The following is a 19,495-nucleotide window of genomic DNA, read 5'->3' on the forward strand; positions in this document are numbered from 1 at the left end:
GTATAATCTTAAAATTCCAGTTTTGATACAAATTCTCTAATGCCAGTTCTACCTATTGTAAGTACCTATTGTTTGTCTATTCTCCTGTTTACCCGGAAATTTGTAATTTTAAAAACATTTTAGATAGTTAGATAAGCAATGCTTGAATTGCTTTACAGAATGTAACTTTGAATAGGATGCATTTCCGCTGTACATATGAGTATAACACAATTGCAATGGTGTTGTGCTAGTAGTTTTGTATTGTATTATTGCTTTTGTACTTGATTTTGCTCCTGGCTCGTGACTGAAAATGGTCAGTAATTCAGCTTACTACCTAGTTATCAAAAGAATACATAAACAAATAAATATTCTGCAGCTGAGGATAATGAATTTTCTATTTAGGTTAAGTACAACTGCTCGTTTGAAAAAGAAGGAATAACATGAACACAAATCTGAAATATGAATTATGGAAGTGTATGCATTTAATGTTAGATTATTTCCTTAAAAAACTATGCATATTAACTGTTTGTCCTGTTATTTCCCAAAACTGTTGGAAGACATTTTTAATTTTGACCCTTGGAAATAAATCCAAGTTTTGAAGTTTATAGAACTGGCTTTCTGACTGGTTTTATATGATGTGCTGAACAGTGTGACTGCATGCCAGAAAATCTTATACATGGATCTAGCTCAATGGACAAGCAGTCCAGATACGCTGGAGCCTTTACAAGCCTAGCCCATAGAAGTGCCCTGGCATCATGCCGCCCAACATTAGTTCCCAGTACCTCTGTCAAGTACAGTCACTGGAGTGATCCCTAGGGTGAACTTTCTATTTCCCATCCACTCATCAAGATTTCTCTTGAAGAGGGCCAGTGAGGTACATCTTTACATTTGTGATGCCCCACCACTGAACCAGTAATCAGGGAGCCTCAATCCTTACCACTGGCAACAGTGGGGGACGTACACTGAAAGGGATGACAAGGTACACACACAGTATTACCAGATGTAGCTCTCTGCATCACGTGCAGTTTCCCTTAAGAGCACACAGAGACCACAGTCATTCAGGGGATGGTTTCTCCCTCTTTCTCCAGATCCCCAGTAAGACTCCCCAGTTGCACAGCTATAGAGTTGAGATCTCAGCTGAGTGAGCAAGCTAAGACCTCCAGCACCCTCTCTGCCCAACCAGTGCTTTGTGTCCCTGCCCAAGTAGCTGACACATACACTCTTTGAGGTTTGATTTATACAGAAACACATACCTGGGAAAGGTCAGCACAGGTTTACTAGCTAAGTCCCCTTTTGCCTAGACTATAAAGTAGTTATCACTGCCAACAATCAGCTCCTTATCAGCTACTTTAAGGCCCTTAACAAAGGATGACCAATAATACTGTGTAATGTTACTATTGATACAAATGGTAGTTTGACCAAGAGCAAGGCTATTAGGAGTGGCCAACAGTGTCACCAATAAATATGCAAGTACTCTCAGAACTTAAATATCTCTAGACATATCAGCCACAATGAAATGTTTAAATATATTTAATAATAAATAATATTTAATAATAAATAATAAAAGAACAAGACACTATTAAATATATTTTTACAGTGACAGAGTTCAAAATCACAGGAAATATTTAAAACAACTTTGCAGGACAGTGTCAAATAAAGAAAATATCTAAGCTAAGCTTTCCTATATTCCTGACTATATCTAAGAGAGTTACTATTCCCTAGAAACTTACTTACAGAGCAAGGGAGATGTGATGAACGGATCTTCTCTAGTTGTTGTTGTCAGGTCAAAGACAGAATACAGAATGCTGTGTTTCTCCAAAAAAACTTCTTAAATTAATATCTCAAATATTACTTCTGAGATATCTTACAGAATGACATGGTTTCTTGTCATCTGACTATCCCAGATGAAACCCCCACTATTGGAAGCTGCAGTATTTAGCATCTACCTGTGAAAATACATATACCTCAGAACTATGGCAAATGCTGGAAGTCATAGAACAATTAAACACTGCCACGACAAAACAGAAAGTTTCTCCGTACAGACTTTGTGTCTGTAGCTGCCATTGAAGTAATTTAATTTCAGCTATTTTTCTGAGGTTTTGCTGGATTGAAGTTAACCTCCTGTGTTCCAATTTCCACTGTGCGGGGCATGCAAACAATGTAAGGACATTTTAGAAGAAACATGTATTACTTTAAACAATGTTAACAAAACCATTGTTAGATTTAAGAATGGCAATTGTAATACTAGTATGTTAATCTATATGGCAAAATGCATGTGCTGCCCTGCATACTATATAGGGAGAACTCAAAGACAGTTTAAGAAGAGAATTTATGCTCACGGATACAGTATTAGAACCAATGACACTAAGAATGCTCTATACAGACATATCAATAAAAATGGTAATGAACACTATTTCAAGTTTGCTATCTTAGATATTATCAAAGTGGACCCAAGGGGTGGTAACATTAAGAATTTGTTAGCTTATAGAGAATACTGGTGGCAACTGTATTCTGATGCTATGACTCCACCAGGTATTAATGATTACATTTCTGTCAAACCTGTGTTAATGTTGAAAAATTAAACATTTTAACATTTTATGCAATTTTATGTATTGATATATTATATTAGCAAAGTATTTTATATATGCAATAATACATATATATTTCTTAGATATTATGCACTTATAGCTTTAAGGCTAGAACATTTTGGCGCCATTTTATATTTAAAAAGGTACACCTGAATGTGCATTTTGTTCTGATGAAGCTCGTACATGACGAGTGAAAGCGCTTAACTAATTGTTTTGTTATACAAAATAAACTTTTTATTGGATCTATTCGATCTATGCAGCTGGCTTCCTGTGTCAACATTCAGGCGAAGTGGTGACTTAGTGTTTTGCTAATAGTGTGTTGGGTGTTCCAATTTCCACTGTTAAAATATATACATTTAAACAGTTGCAATAGTGCATGTACATTTCTGTTCTCATCCAGCAGGGCACACTGTGGATACGCCTTTAAACTCAGTACTTTAGAAAATATCTTTTCAACACACATGTATGTACAAACCTAGCTTGATATATACATGACACACAATTCTAATGCATTTGTAACACAAGCATCTTACATAAAGCATGTTGACATTCACAAATAAACAAAACAATTTACAAAGTTGTAGACAGCTGTGCTGGCAGTATTTCTCACACTTCTATATAAAGCATGTTGATATCCACAAATTACATATAATTATTTATCAAATTCCAGATAGCTGGGCTGCCAGTATCTCCTTTTCTCACAACATTTATGGTTGCAGTTTGTAATAGCTAATGTTTAAAAGAATGAATGTTACATTTGTATGTGTTTCAGCCTACTGGCTACTTTTTATTTGACATTGCATTGCAGCAGGGAATTGTGTGATCTTGAAGTTATTTATAATTTGCCGGGGGTGTGGGTGGTGCAGGGTGACTTGTTCTCCTAAAAAAAAATATGATTTCATTTTTTGTATTTTAGATCATTTTAGATTAGATGTAAAATGAACACTATTTTTGTGTTTTTTGTTTTTCAGTAACTGATGACATAAGCATATATTACAAACACACACACACACACACACACACACACACACACACACACACACACACACACACACACACACATATATATATATATATATATATATATATATATATATATATATTCACTATACAATCTCAAATTAATAAAATGTCGAATTTCAGTATTTTGAGACTGAATAGTCAAAAACCTACATACCCGAAAAGCTAAAACCGCAAAAAGCACAGTCGCAACCATACACATACAAACACACACACACACACACACACACACACACACACACACACACACACACACACACACACACACACACACACACACACACACACAGACAAATACACCTACCTAACTACACTAAAACAAACAAAACAACACAAAGAAACACAACACAAAAACACACCTACCCTACCTATAAGCAGGGCTGTAAGCCCCCCCTGCATCACACATGTGGCCCCCCACACCCCTACTTATATATACTAACTCTGAGGTCACACTAAACACACAAAAAACACCACTACACACACTCACACACACTAAAATCCCTACTCAATACCCTTACACAAACACCACTTACCTGAAACCACAGATAAATCTACAAACTGCACCGCACACCACGAACACGACACCACAATAGCGGATTCGACAATTCCACATATGACATAGTGCAGTTTCATGTAACTGCACTTTCGACTATTCAGTCTTGAAATTCTGAAATTTGACATTTCAGTATTTTGAGATTGTCTAGTGTATCTATATGATTATTCATCTAAAATAACTATTTTGTGGTTCATAAGTTCATAGGTGTGTTCTAGGCCAACGGCCCTAGAGCCTTTACAAGCTTAGCCCATAGAAGTGCCCTGGCATCATGCCACCATTAAGGTTCTAGTTAAGATTTACAAATGATGCACATATTTCTTGTGTACTGGTATTCAGAGTACTGTTAGAAAAAAAAGTTAACTTACTCTTAAGTATAAAGTGAATTGGAGACAACTTTAATTGTGAGTATAAAATTACATGTTCTGACCTTACTCCTGCATTAAGGTCTTTTGTAATTATCTTCTTAGTTGATCTTGCAGTCCTAAACTATATTACAGCATGTTGTTCATGTCTGAAGAAGCACAGTAAGATCACTGTATTATTTGAAAGTCCTTCTGTTTGTACCACTGACCTACCATAGGCTCTGTCTGAGGTGGAAGGGCCAGGGCCTGTTGGCTTACCACCCTTTTGACTCTTGTTCTTTTTCTGTTCTGTGCTTTAATATATGTTATACCAAGCCATTGTGCCTGTCCAAACTATCTTTAATTTCTTCTTGCCCTCTAGATCTTTAATATTTGTAGTTTTACAGTGCCCTCTAGAGTAAATTTCATTTTGTCTCCACCAAGGATACTTGTTACAATCCCTTCAGAAGCCATATACAACTACCTAGCTACATTGACATGTATATACAGTCAACAACAGCTGTCAGTCAATACCAGATACAGATATAGATACACACACACACATAGATAGAAAGACAGATAGCTCAACAGACATAGATACTCATACAGCTATATATACTTACAGATGTGTGTGTGTGGGTCTGTGTATATATGTGTTTGCATGTGTGTGTTTGTCTGTGGGTACACAGAGAAAGACAGAGAGAGAAAATCCAACACCATGGATGCACAAACCAAACTTAGTATACAGAGCTGCAGAGCAAACAAACATACAAAAAACTCCAGCACCAAAGAAATCGAAACATAAATACTTTATTCTTGCAATGCAACACTCTGCCTCATAACAGATCAAGATTTCACCCTTCAACTTCAACATATAAAAAAAACAACTTTAAATAAATATGCCAACAGCTGTCAGTCAATACCTGGAGTAGTACAAAGACATCTGATAACAAATATCAATAACACCATCAGCATCTTGTTCTGAGATCACCAATAAGAAATAACATTCAGACACATACCCAGTATGAAAATATATGTAAATACAACTAAATAAAATCATAAAAATTCAACTTGCCCCCATACCAACTCTACTAATATGTGCCAACCGTTATCCTTACCCTAACCCTAGCCCTAACTCTGGCCCTGTCCTAAATCCAACCTTATATCTTGTCTTAGAAAAACCCTTCCTGTAACACTACCATTGGACATAGATTCATAGATTCATAGATTAGTACTAGGCTAACTGCCCTTGTGAGCCATTTTAAGCTTAGCCAATTATCCCTTGTGAGACTCCAACCCTGCACCTTGTGTTTGTAAGGCAAACACCTTAACCATTAGGCCACCCTCCCAACCCAACCAAAACATGAGACTCAGGCACACATTACATACTGCAACACATACGAACAACACTAAATTTAGCCCCTTCTCTAGCCCTTACTCTAACCTAACCCTAACCCTATCCCTGCCCTAACTCTAGTCTTATACCTTGCCTTAGAAAAAAACTTCCTGTAACACTAACACTGGACATGAGACTCAGCCACACATTACATACTGCCACACATACGCACAGTACTAAATTTATCCCCTTCTCTAGCCCTTACTCTAACCCCTTTGTAAACACTCCCATATACACTAAACTTTAAATCGTTTAAATAGAGATCACTCTACAGCATGAAATAGCCTAGTTACCTTTTTTCCTCACTGTACAGTGATATCTGAGTTGGTATATTTAATTAGCAGGGGGTGTTGGGGTGGAGGGCTTACATTTTGAAGCCTCAGCACTTCGATCTTATGGTCTTAACCATAAGAAATTCAAAGTTTTGACACTTCAAAATTTAGAAGTAGACCCATGTATATATATATATATATATATATATATATATATATATATATATATATATATATATATATATATATACATATATATTGATATATATATATATATATATATATATATATATATATATATATATATATATATATATATATATATATATATATATATAGATCCTTTTTGCATTCTGTCATGTCTGTAACTATAGTAGTTTTAAATACTATTTATCTACATACAGATATTATGTATAAATATGCCATTTCATATCCAGGAGTTTTTGAGTTTTCCTGTAAACAATATACTGCTTGACTAACTGTTCTCCGTTTCCTTTAGGCAAACTTAAGTCTGAGATGAGATGTAATGTATGAAAACTGTCATGAAAGTTCTCCATGAGCCTGTATATTTTTATTTAGTGTATTGTGCAGAGTAAGAATAGGTCAGATGCAACATGTTCTGCTATGTTTTATGAATGTGTCATGTTATACAAACTGTGGTCATTGTAAGTGTCAAAATGGTTTGCCTAGTTTAACCTTGATCCTGTGGCATCCATGGTTCAAGTTCTGACTATGACCCAGATAACTCAGTTCAAATAGTGTCTCAGACACTGGAAGGATTGGTGCAGGAGAGGATGAGAGTAAGTGGATATTGCTAGCACACTCTTCCTGGAGGGAGAGATTTGAGATACTACAAGTATCAACTAATAATTTGGGTGATATACTATTATTATTATTATTTGTGCATCCTTTCATGCACCATCTTTTGAGGTGCTTTTATAGATTCCTAGATTATTACTGGCATGAGACATGTCTGACTTCAATGATGGAAGGATTTTTTCATGGCCGAGGTCAGAGAGACCAAAGCGGAACACAGATAGCACTATGACTCTTCCAAGAATGAGTAATGTGTGTGCCAAGGAGGTTCCAGCCTCAATCAACATTCCATCTGTCTCTGAAGTGAGCAGAATAACGAACAAACATTCAGATCTTATAAGTAAAACAACAAATAACATAACATATGGGTGTTTAGACTTGGTAACGGCTGTTGATAATCAAGCAGGTACCGACAGTAACTTGAAAGGTATGTCTGTGGTTAATAGCCTTTCTCTTATTAAATAGAATGGAAAATTGAATGGATATGTTTGAGGAAAGTGTTTTTGAAGACACTAAACTGAGTCATGAAGACAAGGTAGCTAGTATTACCCTAATGGATACAGTTCTTAGATATAACTTCATAACCTTTGATGGGGAATATTATCACCAAAAATCAGGTGTTTCTATGGGGGCAATATGTGCACCTACCTACTCGAACATTGTGTTGGCCAAATGGGAAGAAAAGTTTGTTATAAATTCTAGTTTCAATATTTATTGGTCAATGTACCATAGGTACCTGGACGATATTGTATTAATATGGACAGGTGGATTAGAGAAGTTCTATGAATTTTTAGAATACTTGGGTCAAACCACAACCTTCCTAAAATTCACACACACAATTAGTACAGAGTTTCTTAGGTACCTTGATGTTGAAATTTACAGACATGAAGGAAGATTTGAAAGTAGGATACATAGGAAAGATACATATGTAAATTCTTTTCTACATTACAGTAGTGCTCACCCCCTACACAGCAAAATTAATATTGTTAAAGGTCAATTCGTAAGAGGGTCAAAAATGACTAGCTGTGAAAGTGATTTTGTAAAGGAGTGTGACAAACTTGAAATGATGTTCTTGGAACGTGGGTATCCTAAAGAGTTCATAGTGCGTCTAGGAAATGAAGTGGAGAAGGGTAGACCACAAAGATTTAAGCCCATTCTTGGGATAGGAGTGGAAAAAAGTAACAACAAAGAAGTAAAAATATCCACGGTGGGTCAGAATCCATTCTTAAGGAGTCTTGTGGTAGAGTATAACGGGGTTAATAATAAAAAAATGAAACAGACCCTAATGAATGAATGGAACAAATTTTCTTTATTAACAGACATAGAGGAAATAAGTGGAATGTACCCAAAATTGGTGTTTAAGAACTTTTGGAATATTAAGAATATTTTGTAAAAAAAGGTAATAAAACTAAGGGAACAAACAAAAATAAATTAGGTACATATAGGTGTGGGAGGTGCCAACAATGCCCCTTTATCAGTAATAAATGCGAAATTTACTTACAATGTAGGAAAAGGATGTTAAGAAGTAAGGGGTCTTACAATTGTGAAAGCAAGGGAGTGGTGTATCTGGTAATATGTAAAAAATGCCAGAGTTTCTATGTGGGTAAAACGGAGAGGGGTCTAAAAAGGAAAATGTATGAACATTTCTATGAAATTGGGAAGGGTAAACCAACTAATGCACTGTTTAGACACTCTCTGACCTGCAAAGAATACAAATATGAATTTTTTGTGCTAGACCAAATAAGACCGGATACAAGAGGTGGACCTTGGGAAGAGATTTTGGAGAGTAAGGAGCTATGGTGGCAAATTAACCTAGAGGCTGGTAGTAAACCTGGGTTAAATGACACACTATCAATTTCCTCATTGTTAAAATTGAGGGCTTTGAAGATATAAAATATTGATTCAAAAACACCATTTTAGTAACCCACTAGAGGGCACTATTACACAATATTTGTCTACATTAGTTCCTCAAGCATTTTTTAACAAAGAAATTTTTAACATGAAATGAATCAATTTTTAAACTATAATATATATTTATTTATTCTTATATACACAGTATTCAATCAATATTCACTTATTTATTTACAATTTTTAAATAAATGTGTGGATTATAGGATGATGTTGTTTTTTCAGAAACATTGTTTCACTTTAAGAAGAAGAGTTACAAAAGGTTAAATCCCATACACTGTGATGACACTTCCTGAAACAGATAGGCATTAATATTAATTAGTAGGATGTCACTGATTCGTTATTTTGAATTAATTGATGTTGTTTTATCGGATTTTAAGTAATTATTTATTTAACTAAGCCATATAAATGCACATGTGACGTAATGGCATTCATCTGATGAAGTCCTGAGTGTATGGACGAAAACGTGCTTTATGTACTGAAGTTACAAGAGCGTTAATTTGCTTTTTTATTTTTTACATTTGTAAGTGGAATTTTCAATAAACCTTTTGTGGAGATACCTACAGCGATTCCTTGGGCTTTAGGCACTATCGTTTTGGTTTATTGGTTTGATTCTAGTGCCTTTGCTGTCTTGTTTGTGGATTTTGGGCTCTTATTAAATAGACTATCAGTGACACTGTTGTAAATGTGTCCAAAGAACAGAGTGAATCTGCTAGAGAGGTTATTAATGCTGGTTCCCCTTCTGTCAGCTCCCTCCCTTTGGTTAATAACTCTTATAATCTAGTTCCTGCAATTTGAACATGGTGAATGCTGTGGAACAACCTTTTTTATGGTTGAAGCTCCCCGAACAAGTAAATTGTAATCAAAATGGATGGGAGAGGTCAGTCGAGGAGCAGAAACAGACAGGGGCAGAAACGACCGCAACTGATGGGGCAGCTGGAGCTGGGTCCATCGGTCAGACCCAAGGTTCCAAGGTCTTAGTCATAAATATTTCATCTTTCGTCTGTAGAGCTTAGTTGTATACAGAGGGAGGTGTTGAATCTAGGCCTCTCTTTTGTTCCAGCTAAGAAATCTAATATTTCTGATGTACTGTTAGACTTGAAGTTGTTTGTTCGAAATATATCTTTGAGACTGATGTATGGCAGATTGATAGTCAGTTTGTACCCGTTAACCCACCCTTAGCAGAAGTCTTTTCAAAGCTATGCGAAGATGACATTTATGAGTTATTTAATGACTATGATGGGAAGTATGAACGTAAAGTTTTTTATAATTTGAACAAAGAACAACTGGTTGCTTTGAATGAACTGGTCGAGTGTGATGATTTATACATATGACCAGCAGATAAGGGTGGGTCCATTGTAGTGATGGACACAGTAGCCTATGTGAGAGCTATGAATGATATGTTACTGGATGTGACTGGTTTGTGATTTGGAGCATATCTCATCCAGGATAGAGATACTGAAATCTCATCTCTATGACCTTCTGTTAGAAAGGAGGATAGGCAAGAATCTGTATGATTATTTTTGTGTTGATCACCACAAAATACCTGTAATTTATGGGTTGCCTAAGGTGCATAAGTCTCTGATTAATCTACCAATGAGACCGATAGTATCTGGAAGAGGTTGGACTACTGAACTCATTTCAATCTATGTAAAGAAACAACTTAAGCCTCTAATAAATAAAGTAGATACTATATTATTAGACACAAAACACTTTCTCAAAGGTTTAGTGAGCTGGTCTGAAACAAATGGTGACCTAGATTATATTCTAGTGACTATGGACATGGTGTCACTATTCACATGCATTCCAAATGATATAGGTATTGATTTTATTAGACAGTTTTGATGGTAATATCAGAATTCAACACAAAGTTGAACTGCTGTGTTACTTATTAGAGTTCATTTTGACTACTAATGTCTTCATGTTTGATGACAAATATTTTATTCAGAAAGTGGGAGTAGCTATGGGCACCATGTGCGCAAACAGTTATGCGAACATGGTGCTTGCCCAGTGACAGTACATGTATGTTTTTAATGATTGTAACCTATTTAAGGAAAAGATTTTATATTACAATCATTTTGTGGATGATGTGTTTCTTTTGTGGGAGGTACCACCCAGGAGCTGAGGTCCTTTGTTAGTTATTTAGAGAGCACTACAGATTTTTTGAGGTTCACGTACAGTGAATCGAATATTAATGCTGACTATCTTGATGTCAGTGTTCAGATGGTACAAGGTGGCTTAGTCACCAGAATATTTGAGAAACCCTGCAAGGTAAACAACAAGCTACACTCTAAGAGTATGCACCCCAAGACAACTAAAATGAATGCTATGAAAGGGCAGTTTTACAGGTCAGCAAGGTTGCATAACAGAGATAGTGGCATGCACGTCCATTTTGATACTCTGATGAATATAAACAAAGGCAGTATACACAGTCTGATGTTGGAACAGCACAGAATGATGTGATTGTAAATAGATCTGATAGAGCTAGAACTTACTACAGTACAGAGAATGTTGGTACATCAGAGCACACTGAGTGGAATGATACCCTTACGTATTCAACTGATGTGGAATCTGTATGTAATATCATTAAAAGACATTGGAAAGTTCTCACCTCAGACCTCAAGTTCAAGGATGCCTTAGATGAACAACCACATTTTACCTATAACAATAATGTCTCTTTGAAGAAACTCCTGTGTTATAAACCTCTATCACTGAACAGTGAAGTCAATACAGCCACACCAGGGATGTGTGCATGTGGAGAATCCAATGTCTGTAGTTACATTAGGACTGACAATGGTTTTATGCATCCTATGAATGGACGTTTGTATACTTTTGATGTATCTGCTAATTGTAATAGCAACAATTTAGTATACCTGGCAGTATGTGAAATATGTGGTTCCTACTATGTGTGTATAACCACTAGACAATTAAGAAATCATATCAGGGAACATGTATATGACATCAATAGAAAGGATGACAGAAATACTCTTGCAAAGCATGTATTGGAAGAAGGGAATGAGCACGTGTTTAAATTTTTGTTTTTGGAGCTTGGTAAAATAACAGTAAGAGGTGGTGATGTTAAGACCCACAATGAGTGCTTAGAAATTAAATGGATATATAACTTGGCTGCAAGTAGAGGCAAGGGTTTAAACTGTAGTGTTCCCTGAAAGCCTGAACTTAGATCTAGGGCTTTATGGTAATTGAGCCTATTAAGTGTTTAATTACTATCCTATAAAATCATGGTGGATTGTGTGCATGGTAGATCTGATGAAGCAACATTTGTTGCGAAAGCGCTCATCTCATTTGCTTCCTTTGGATTTACTGTGGCTTTACTGTGGATTTTATCGTGTTTTATTATTTTTTATTTTTTATTTTTTATTAGAGAGTACTTCTGCTACACACTGGACTTTGTCATTTTCTAATATATACAGATATATTGACAGACAGATATAGAACAGATACAGATACAGATACAGATACACAAACACACATATAGATTGAAAGACAGATAGATCAGCAGACATAGATACTCACATCTATATATACTTACAGATATGTGTGTGTAGGTCTGTGTATATGTGTGTGCATGTGTGTGTTTGTCTGTGGGAACATAGAGAAGGACAGAGAGAGAAAACCCAACACCAGGGATGCACAAACCAAAGTTAGTATACAGAGCTGCAGAGCAAACAAACATACAGAAAAACTCCAGCACCAAAGAAATCAAAACATAAATACTTTATTCATGCAATGCAGCACTCTGCCTCATAACAGATCAAGATTTCATCCTTCAACTTCAACATATAAAAAAGCAACTTTAAATAAATATGGCAACAGCTGTCAGCCAATAGCTGGAGTAGTACAAAGACATCAGATAACAAATATATCAGTAACACCATCAGCATCTTGTTCTGAGATCACCAATAAGAAATAACATTCAGACACATATCCAGTATGGAAATAAATGTAAATATAACTAAATAAAATAATAAAAATTCAACTTGCCCCCATACCAGCTCTACTAATATGTGCTAACCATTATCCTAATCCTAACCCTAACTCTGGTCCTGCCCTAAATCCAACTTTATATCTTGTCTTAGTAAAACCCTTCCTGTAACACTACCATTGAACATGAGACTCAGGCACACATTACATACTGCAACACATACGAACAACACTAAATTAAGCCCCTTCTCTAGCAATAACTCTAACCTAACCATAACCCTATCCCTACCCTAACTCTAGCCTTATACCTTGCCTTAGAAAAAATCCTTCCTGTAACACTAACACTGGACATGAGACTCAGCCACATATTACATACTGCAACACATACGCACAGTACTAAATGTATCCCCTTCTCTAGCCCTTACTCTAACCCTCTTGTAAACACTCTCCCCAGGATTCATGAAGCTTGCACCAGATGCAGGTGTAGCGTCGGCGTTCCAACACCAAATATGGCCACCGAGCGAGTCAGGTACAAGCTGTTTCCGCATGCACTACCTGCGTACACTTCTCCCGCACAACTCCTGAGCCTAATATGCTATTTACCCCATGTGCAGCAGTGTAGCATGCAAATGAAGGTATGTAGTGATTCAGGAAGTGGTGCAGGCGTAGTGTAAGCATGCAGAAATGTAAACCGTAGAAAACAGTTTACATTTTTGCAAACATAAAATCGGAGCCATGACAGCCGACCAAACACATGTATTATAATGTTAATATATGCCAATGGCTAAATATATAGCCATTGGCATAAAAAAATGTACAAAATATAAAATTAACATTTAATATATATAGTCACACTATCGCGAAGTGGAAGTGCAGGGCAGCGGTGCACAAAGGGGATAGCAAGGAATATATAAAAATATAAAATAAAACCGCAATGAAACACATATCACGATTTCCTCCTAATAGTCAATAGCAGGCATGTTATACCATACTCATGGCACAAGGGTTGCTAAGGGGCAGTGACAGTGTTATGCGCATTAGCTAGGAATTAGTAGGCAATGCCATGCAAATGAGAGGAGTAATAGTGAATCGCAGATTCCCCGCTGGTGTAAGGATGCACCTCACAGCGTAGCATTATAACACCGAGGTGAGCCCTTGAGATAAAGATGACATCAAGAGAGGGGTGTGTCACCATTGCTGTAAGCACATTGGAGCATTGCTAAACTGGTCTGCCCCTAGCTAGGCAAAGCTGCAGGATAGGGGGGTGTCGAATTGCCCATAGCTATGCTTAGCTGAGAGTACACAAGGTAACCGATTATGCATGTGAACAGAGATGAAAACGCGAGTAAACCCGATAAACGGGTATGCACGTGGCACACTGCAGCTGAAACAGGAAGGATATAGGAAAGAAATAAGGAAATGCTGCAGCAGTGAAATTGGAGTACAAATGACTAATTAACACCTAGGAGCCTAAAGTGAGCCATTGACAACAGCTAACAAGGATGCAAACAGCTACCTGAAGAATAGGAAAGGGGAGGGGCTGTACTGCAAAGAAAACAGCAAAGTGTCAAAGCAGAACAAAGGTGATATGCAGTATATCAGCTACAAGGCACATTTTGCCATGACTGGGTAGGGAAAGTACAAAACAAGAAAGACGGCAGGTGGATGCATGCCTGATAATGGGAGGGGATCCAGGTATAAAAGTGAATTAAAGGGCAACAGATTAATCAAGGCAGGCAAGTAGATTTCCACAATAAAGGCCCCACACTTGCAGTACTCATTGCAAAACTCATAATTAAGACACACAGCAGCTGGAATAGTTCATACACACCCACTTACATCAGCAGCGTCCATAGCACAAAATTATAAAGTGTGAAAGCACCTCACACTCATTTGTGTATCCACATACACTCTGCACCAGTGGTGTATTCAGACTGGGAACTTTTATTATGTACATGTTAGGGGCTGCCATAGCTTTGATCCCCCAGCATGTGTTGGCGACTGAAGGTGGTGTGGAGGATGATGCACATGACCACCACAGGCACCAGAGGAGGAGGAGAGTGTTCAGACCCAGGGTAACCTGCCAAGGGCTACATGATCTGGAGATAGTAGAGTGTTACAAGGTGGACAGGGACACCCTACAGCAACTTGTGGAGCTGTGCCGGCCATGCCTCAGAGCCAGAACAAACAGAGGGGAACCCATCCCAGTGGATACAAAAGTATGTGTAAGCCTGAGAATACTAGCTACAGGTACCTTTCAAAAACCAACTGGGGATATCATGGATATCTCACAGGCATCAGCATCCAGGGTACCACACCAGTACCTGGATGCCATGTTACCACATGCCAATGAGCACATATAGATCCCCGAACGCAGGAGGAGTTGGCCAGCAATATGCATCTCTTCCACCATGTGGCAGAATACCCGGAGGTACTGGGTGCAATAGACTGCATGCACATACACATCAAGTCACCACCCGGTGAGCAGGGTAGGCACTACATAAACTACAAGGGATACCCCTCCATCAACTGCCAGGTCATATGCATTGCCCAGGGCATTATCATGGATGTATGTGCTGGCAGCCCTGGAAGTTATCACGACTCCCACATCTGGCATGCCTCACAGCTGTATCAGTTATTTGCCAGGGGGGACATCCCAAATGGCCACCTGGTGGGGGATGCTGGCTATGCACTGGAACCATGGATGATGACTCCCATCAGAAATGCACACACACCCATGCAGGAATGCCATAATGAGGCACATGCACAAACCAGAATCATCACAGAGCATGTGTTTGGGATGCTGAAATCATGGTTCCGTTGTTTGGACATATCTGGTGGAGCCTTGCAGTACTCTCGAGGCACATGTGCCCACATCTTCATAGTGTGTGCCATGCTACACAATATGTTCCTGTGGAAACAGCTGCAGCAGGGACAGAATGGTGAAGGCCCTCACAACCCACTACCATTACCAAGGGCCCCACAGGCACAGAGGTACTCAGACCACAAACACCCTGAACCAGCCCCAGTAGGTAGACGGAGACGTGCCCAGTATGCTCATGCCTTGGCAAAGAGGGAACATATAGCATACACACTGACAGTGTAGGCACCTAGGGACTGACACCTTTCTCCACCTGCACACACAGTAAAAATGGATGGCACACACACACAAGGCTACCTGTAAATTGTAATGTATAGGCAGTCTACTGTGTGCATCCAACATAGACAGCCCTCAACTATTGAACACACAACAGCCATTGGCACAAGGTAAGTCAACACCTGAACAGTAAATTAAGCTATCAGCATATGCAGATGCTGTATGTATAGATCCATAGGTAGGTACTTGGCCAACTGCCAGAGGCCATTCATAAGGCCAGCCAAAATGTGTCAGCTTTTGCCACTCCATTGATTCATTAACCATCCCTCTGTGGAGTAGAGCCTATGACTGGATCTCTGGGGTGCATCTACTGTTCCCCATCCACCCTTCAAGGTTTCACTTGCAGAGTGTTAGTGAGGGGCTCTGTATAATGTAGTTAGGGATGTTGTTCTAAAGTATGGGGAGTGTCTGTGACAGGAAGCTTTCCCTCTAGCATCTTCCAGTTTTTGTTGTGGCAAGGTCAGCTCACTACAGTGTGTGGTTCACTGTAACATGGATTCCCATAGGTGGAGCATATCCATCAAGCCTGAGTTCGACATGGCTGTGTTGGCCAGCGGAGATCATCTCTGGGTAAATGAGATGCCACTGAGTAAAGCAGGAGTTTATTCAGTTTGGCTGCATAGGCCATATGTTGGAGGCCAGTATTCCCCTTGGTGAGGTACATTCGTGGACCCCCTAGCTGTTGGACATGTCCTCTGAGGTACATCCCACATGGGTTATTATACCCTATGATGGGACTGATGAGTGATAAGTAAAGGGGCACTATAACCCCAGTATGTCTAGATGGGAATCTTTTAGTAGTCAAATGGCCTACATAGAAAGATGTCCTAACTACTGTGGAGATATGATTGTCACAGGGGAGATCACTATCTATCTTAGTCCACAGACACCCCATTACCTCATCTGTATTAAAGTGGCTGCCACTCATGTGTTAATATGTGGGTGCCAATTCCACAATAGAATGAACATGCAGTTAGTGGCACATGGCTGGAGGTAGTATCGTTGGCACCCTGTGATGTTCTCTGTGAGGCCCCTTGAGGGATGTCCATGTTAGCTGGACTATCAATCATGGCTCCCAGTTTGCAGTCATTGCCAAACATGATCTGCCGTAGTTCACCAGTGTTTGCCTGTACATCTGAGATGTATATGCCAAACAGAAGGGCTCCCAGAACTGAGTCCTGTGGGACACCAGTTGTGACTGTTCAAGAGTTGGACCTGGAGACCGCTAGTCCTACCATGTGGGTTCTGTGTGTAAGCCTGTTGGCAACCCAACCTGTGATGTATGGGTGAATGTACAGGCTGGTGTGTTTATCAATAATACCTGAGTGGGGCATGGTTTCAAAAGCCCTGGTGAAGTCCAGGTAGCATGTGTGAATGACCTCTCCTGTCATCTAACATCTTGGTGATTGTATGTAATATGTCAAACAGGTTCAGTAGGCATGAACTGCACTCAACCAAGATGACCTGGTTTGGGTCAAGTGTTCGAAGGTTACCAATGTCATTGTTAATGAGTGCCATGAGGATGCAAACCATACCATTGCAGACCAGGCTAGTCAGGCTTATGGGGTGGTAGTTACCATGGTCAGCTGTGATTTCACCATGATGGAGTGGAATAACCATTGCCATGGGCCATTGTATGGGCATGTAGCCTGTGGAGAGGCTGAGGTAGGAATGCTTAATTAGGTGGGGGCAGGTTGTCTTGTACAGTTTGCCAGATGCAGTCTGGGTCAACATCTGCCTCCATTGATGCTGTGTTCTGCTGTTAGAGAGGGCCATTTCCACCTGTGTGCCTCTGATGGTTGGGATACTGTACCTTTTGGGTAGTGTTGTGGGCGCTTTAGGAGGTGAAGTATGCACCGAATATATCTGCAAGGATGTTGGCAACATCAGTAGGGTCAGCATATTTTGTGCTATATTTCACCAGCACAGTGCAAATTTGTGTGTCACCATGTAGATCCTTGACATAGCCAAAGAAGGCTTTGTGGTTATCTTTCGAATCCTTGCGTATTCTCCTGCTGATGTTAGCCTTGGATGATGTTATGAGGGACCTACGTATCATACTAATAGTGGTCATGGATGTCTGCCCTTTGTGGGATTTGCTGTGTGTCTGGAACACTGTCCTACATCTGTAGTGTAGCCTGTTTATTGCAGAGGTCCACCAGACCGGTGTCCTTGTCTAGGAGGAGTGAGTCTTGGTTTACCAGTGATGGCACGATCCATACATTCGTGTAGGTGCTTATAGGCTGCATTTGTAAATCTGTCTGTATCATGAGCAGTGTTTCCCCTTAGCATGGGGGCTGTGAAACCCCCCACCCCTGTCACTTGTAGTGTAAATTTAGCTGTAGGAAAGGTATACACGGTGGTATCCGTGGGTGGGGGAGATGCTAGGGTGTGGAAACAGTGAATAATTCATGGTCAGATCTAACCAGTGACCGATTAACCTCCACTGTGGTGCACCTGTTGCTCATGTTGGTGATGACCACATCTAGTAGTTTCCACCCCACGTTAGGGAGGTTGCCACCTGATACAGAGCATATGAGGTGATATATTTCAGGAAGCACTGGTCCTGGAAGTGAGTATCAGAGTACTTTTCCTAGTTAATGGTATGGTGGTTAACATCGCCCAATGCCAGGGTGTGTGTTAGGACTGTCGTGTTCTCCACTGTCTCCAGGTAGGTGGAGTGGAGGTCCTGGGTCATGGAGGGTGATCTGTAGCAGGCCACATTCCATATTGCAGTTGTGGCTGATGTTAGCTGTACATGGATGATCACAGAGGTATCATGCTGCCCCACTAACCTGGAGGTGTAGGCATCCCTGAAGAATATGGATACAGCCCCTTCCATGTCTGTCAGTTCATGTTCTGTGGCTGAAATGTGTGGTATGGATTGTAGTCTGGTAGTGCTGGTGTACTCTCACGAGCCTTAAGACAGATTTCAGTTAATGCACAGATATTGATGTTGTCCATCCTGAGGAGTGCTGTGAGTGCATGCATGTTGTGATCACAACCCCTGGTGTTGAGTAGCATAAACCTCATTGAATCTGCTATTGTGCTGTTTATGGAGCTGGTATTCACCTTTGAGATTCTCCTAAATAAGACATCATGGGGGCGCCAATAGCCTTGGCCAGGATTCCAAAGTGTAAGGCTGACACATAGGCCGGTATGGTATCATTGCATGCATGTTCCCCATCTGTGCTTGTTTTTCATCTCCCCTGTAGGTAACCTAATGGTAAGCAAGAGAAAGCCTTAAACTTATACAAGTCTTCTAGCTTCCAAGATAGGCTTTTGGAGTGACTAAGTATCAGTGTTCTGTATGTTCTTGCTGTACTCAATTGTTTCCTGACTACATGGTTTGTTCACACTGTATATTGTGATCTGAAGGTCTGTTTAGTCACATATTATGGCTGTGATGGCCTGCACATTAGAGATTCATATATAGCCTACTATCTATCTGCCCAAGGGCAATTAGAAGCATAGCAACAGTGTGTTGGCCTTCCCCACACCATTGATGAAGTAACTGAGC

The 19,495-nt window shown here is 39.3% G+C and overlaps 1 protein-coding gene across 2 annotated transcripts in view; it reads right to left on the reverse strand.

The window, feature by feature from the left end:
* Positions 1-19,495, reverse strand: part of ITIH2 (inter-alpha-trypsin inhibitor heavy chain 2) — a 519,026-nt gene that overhangs the window by 379,090 nt on the left and 120,441 nt on the right. The gene's annotated exons all lie outside the window — the stretch shown is intronic.

This window comes from Protopterus annectens, chromosome 11.part0 (assembly GCF_019279795.1).
Source record: "Protopterus annectens isolate FY-2018-M chromosome 11.part0, PAN1.0, whole genome shotgun sequence".
Classification (NCBI taxonomy): Eukaryota; Metazoa; Chordata; order Ceratodontiformes; family Protopteridae; genus Protopterus; species Protopterus annectens.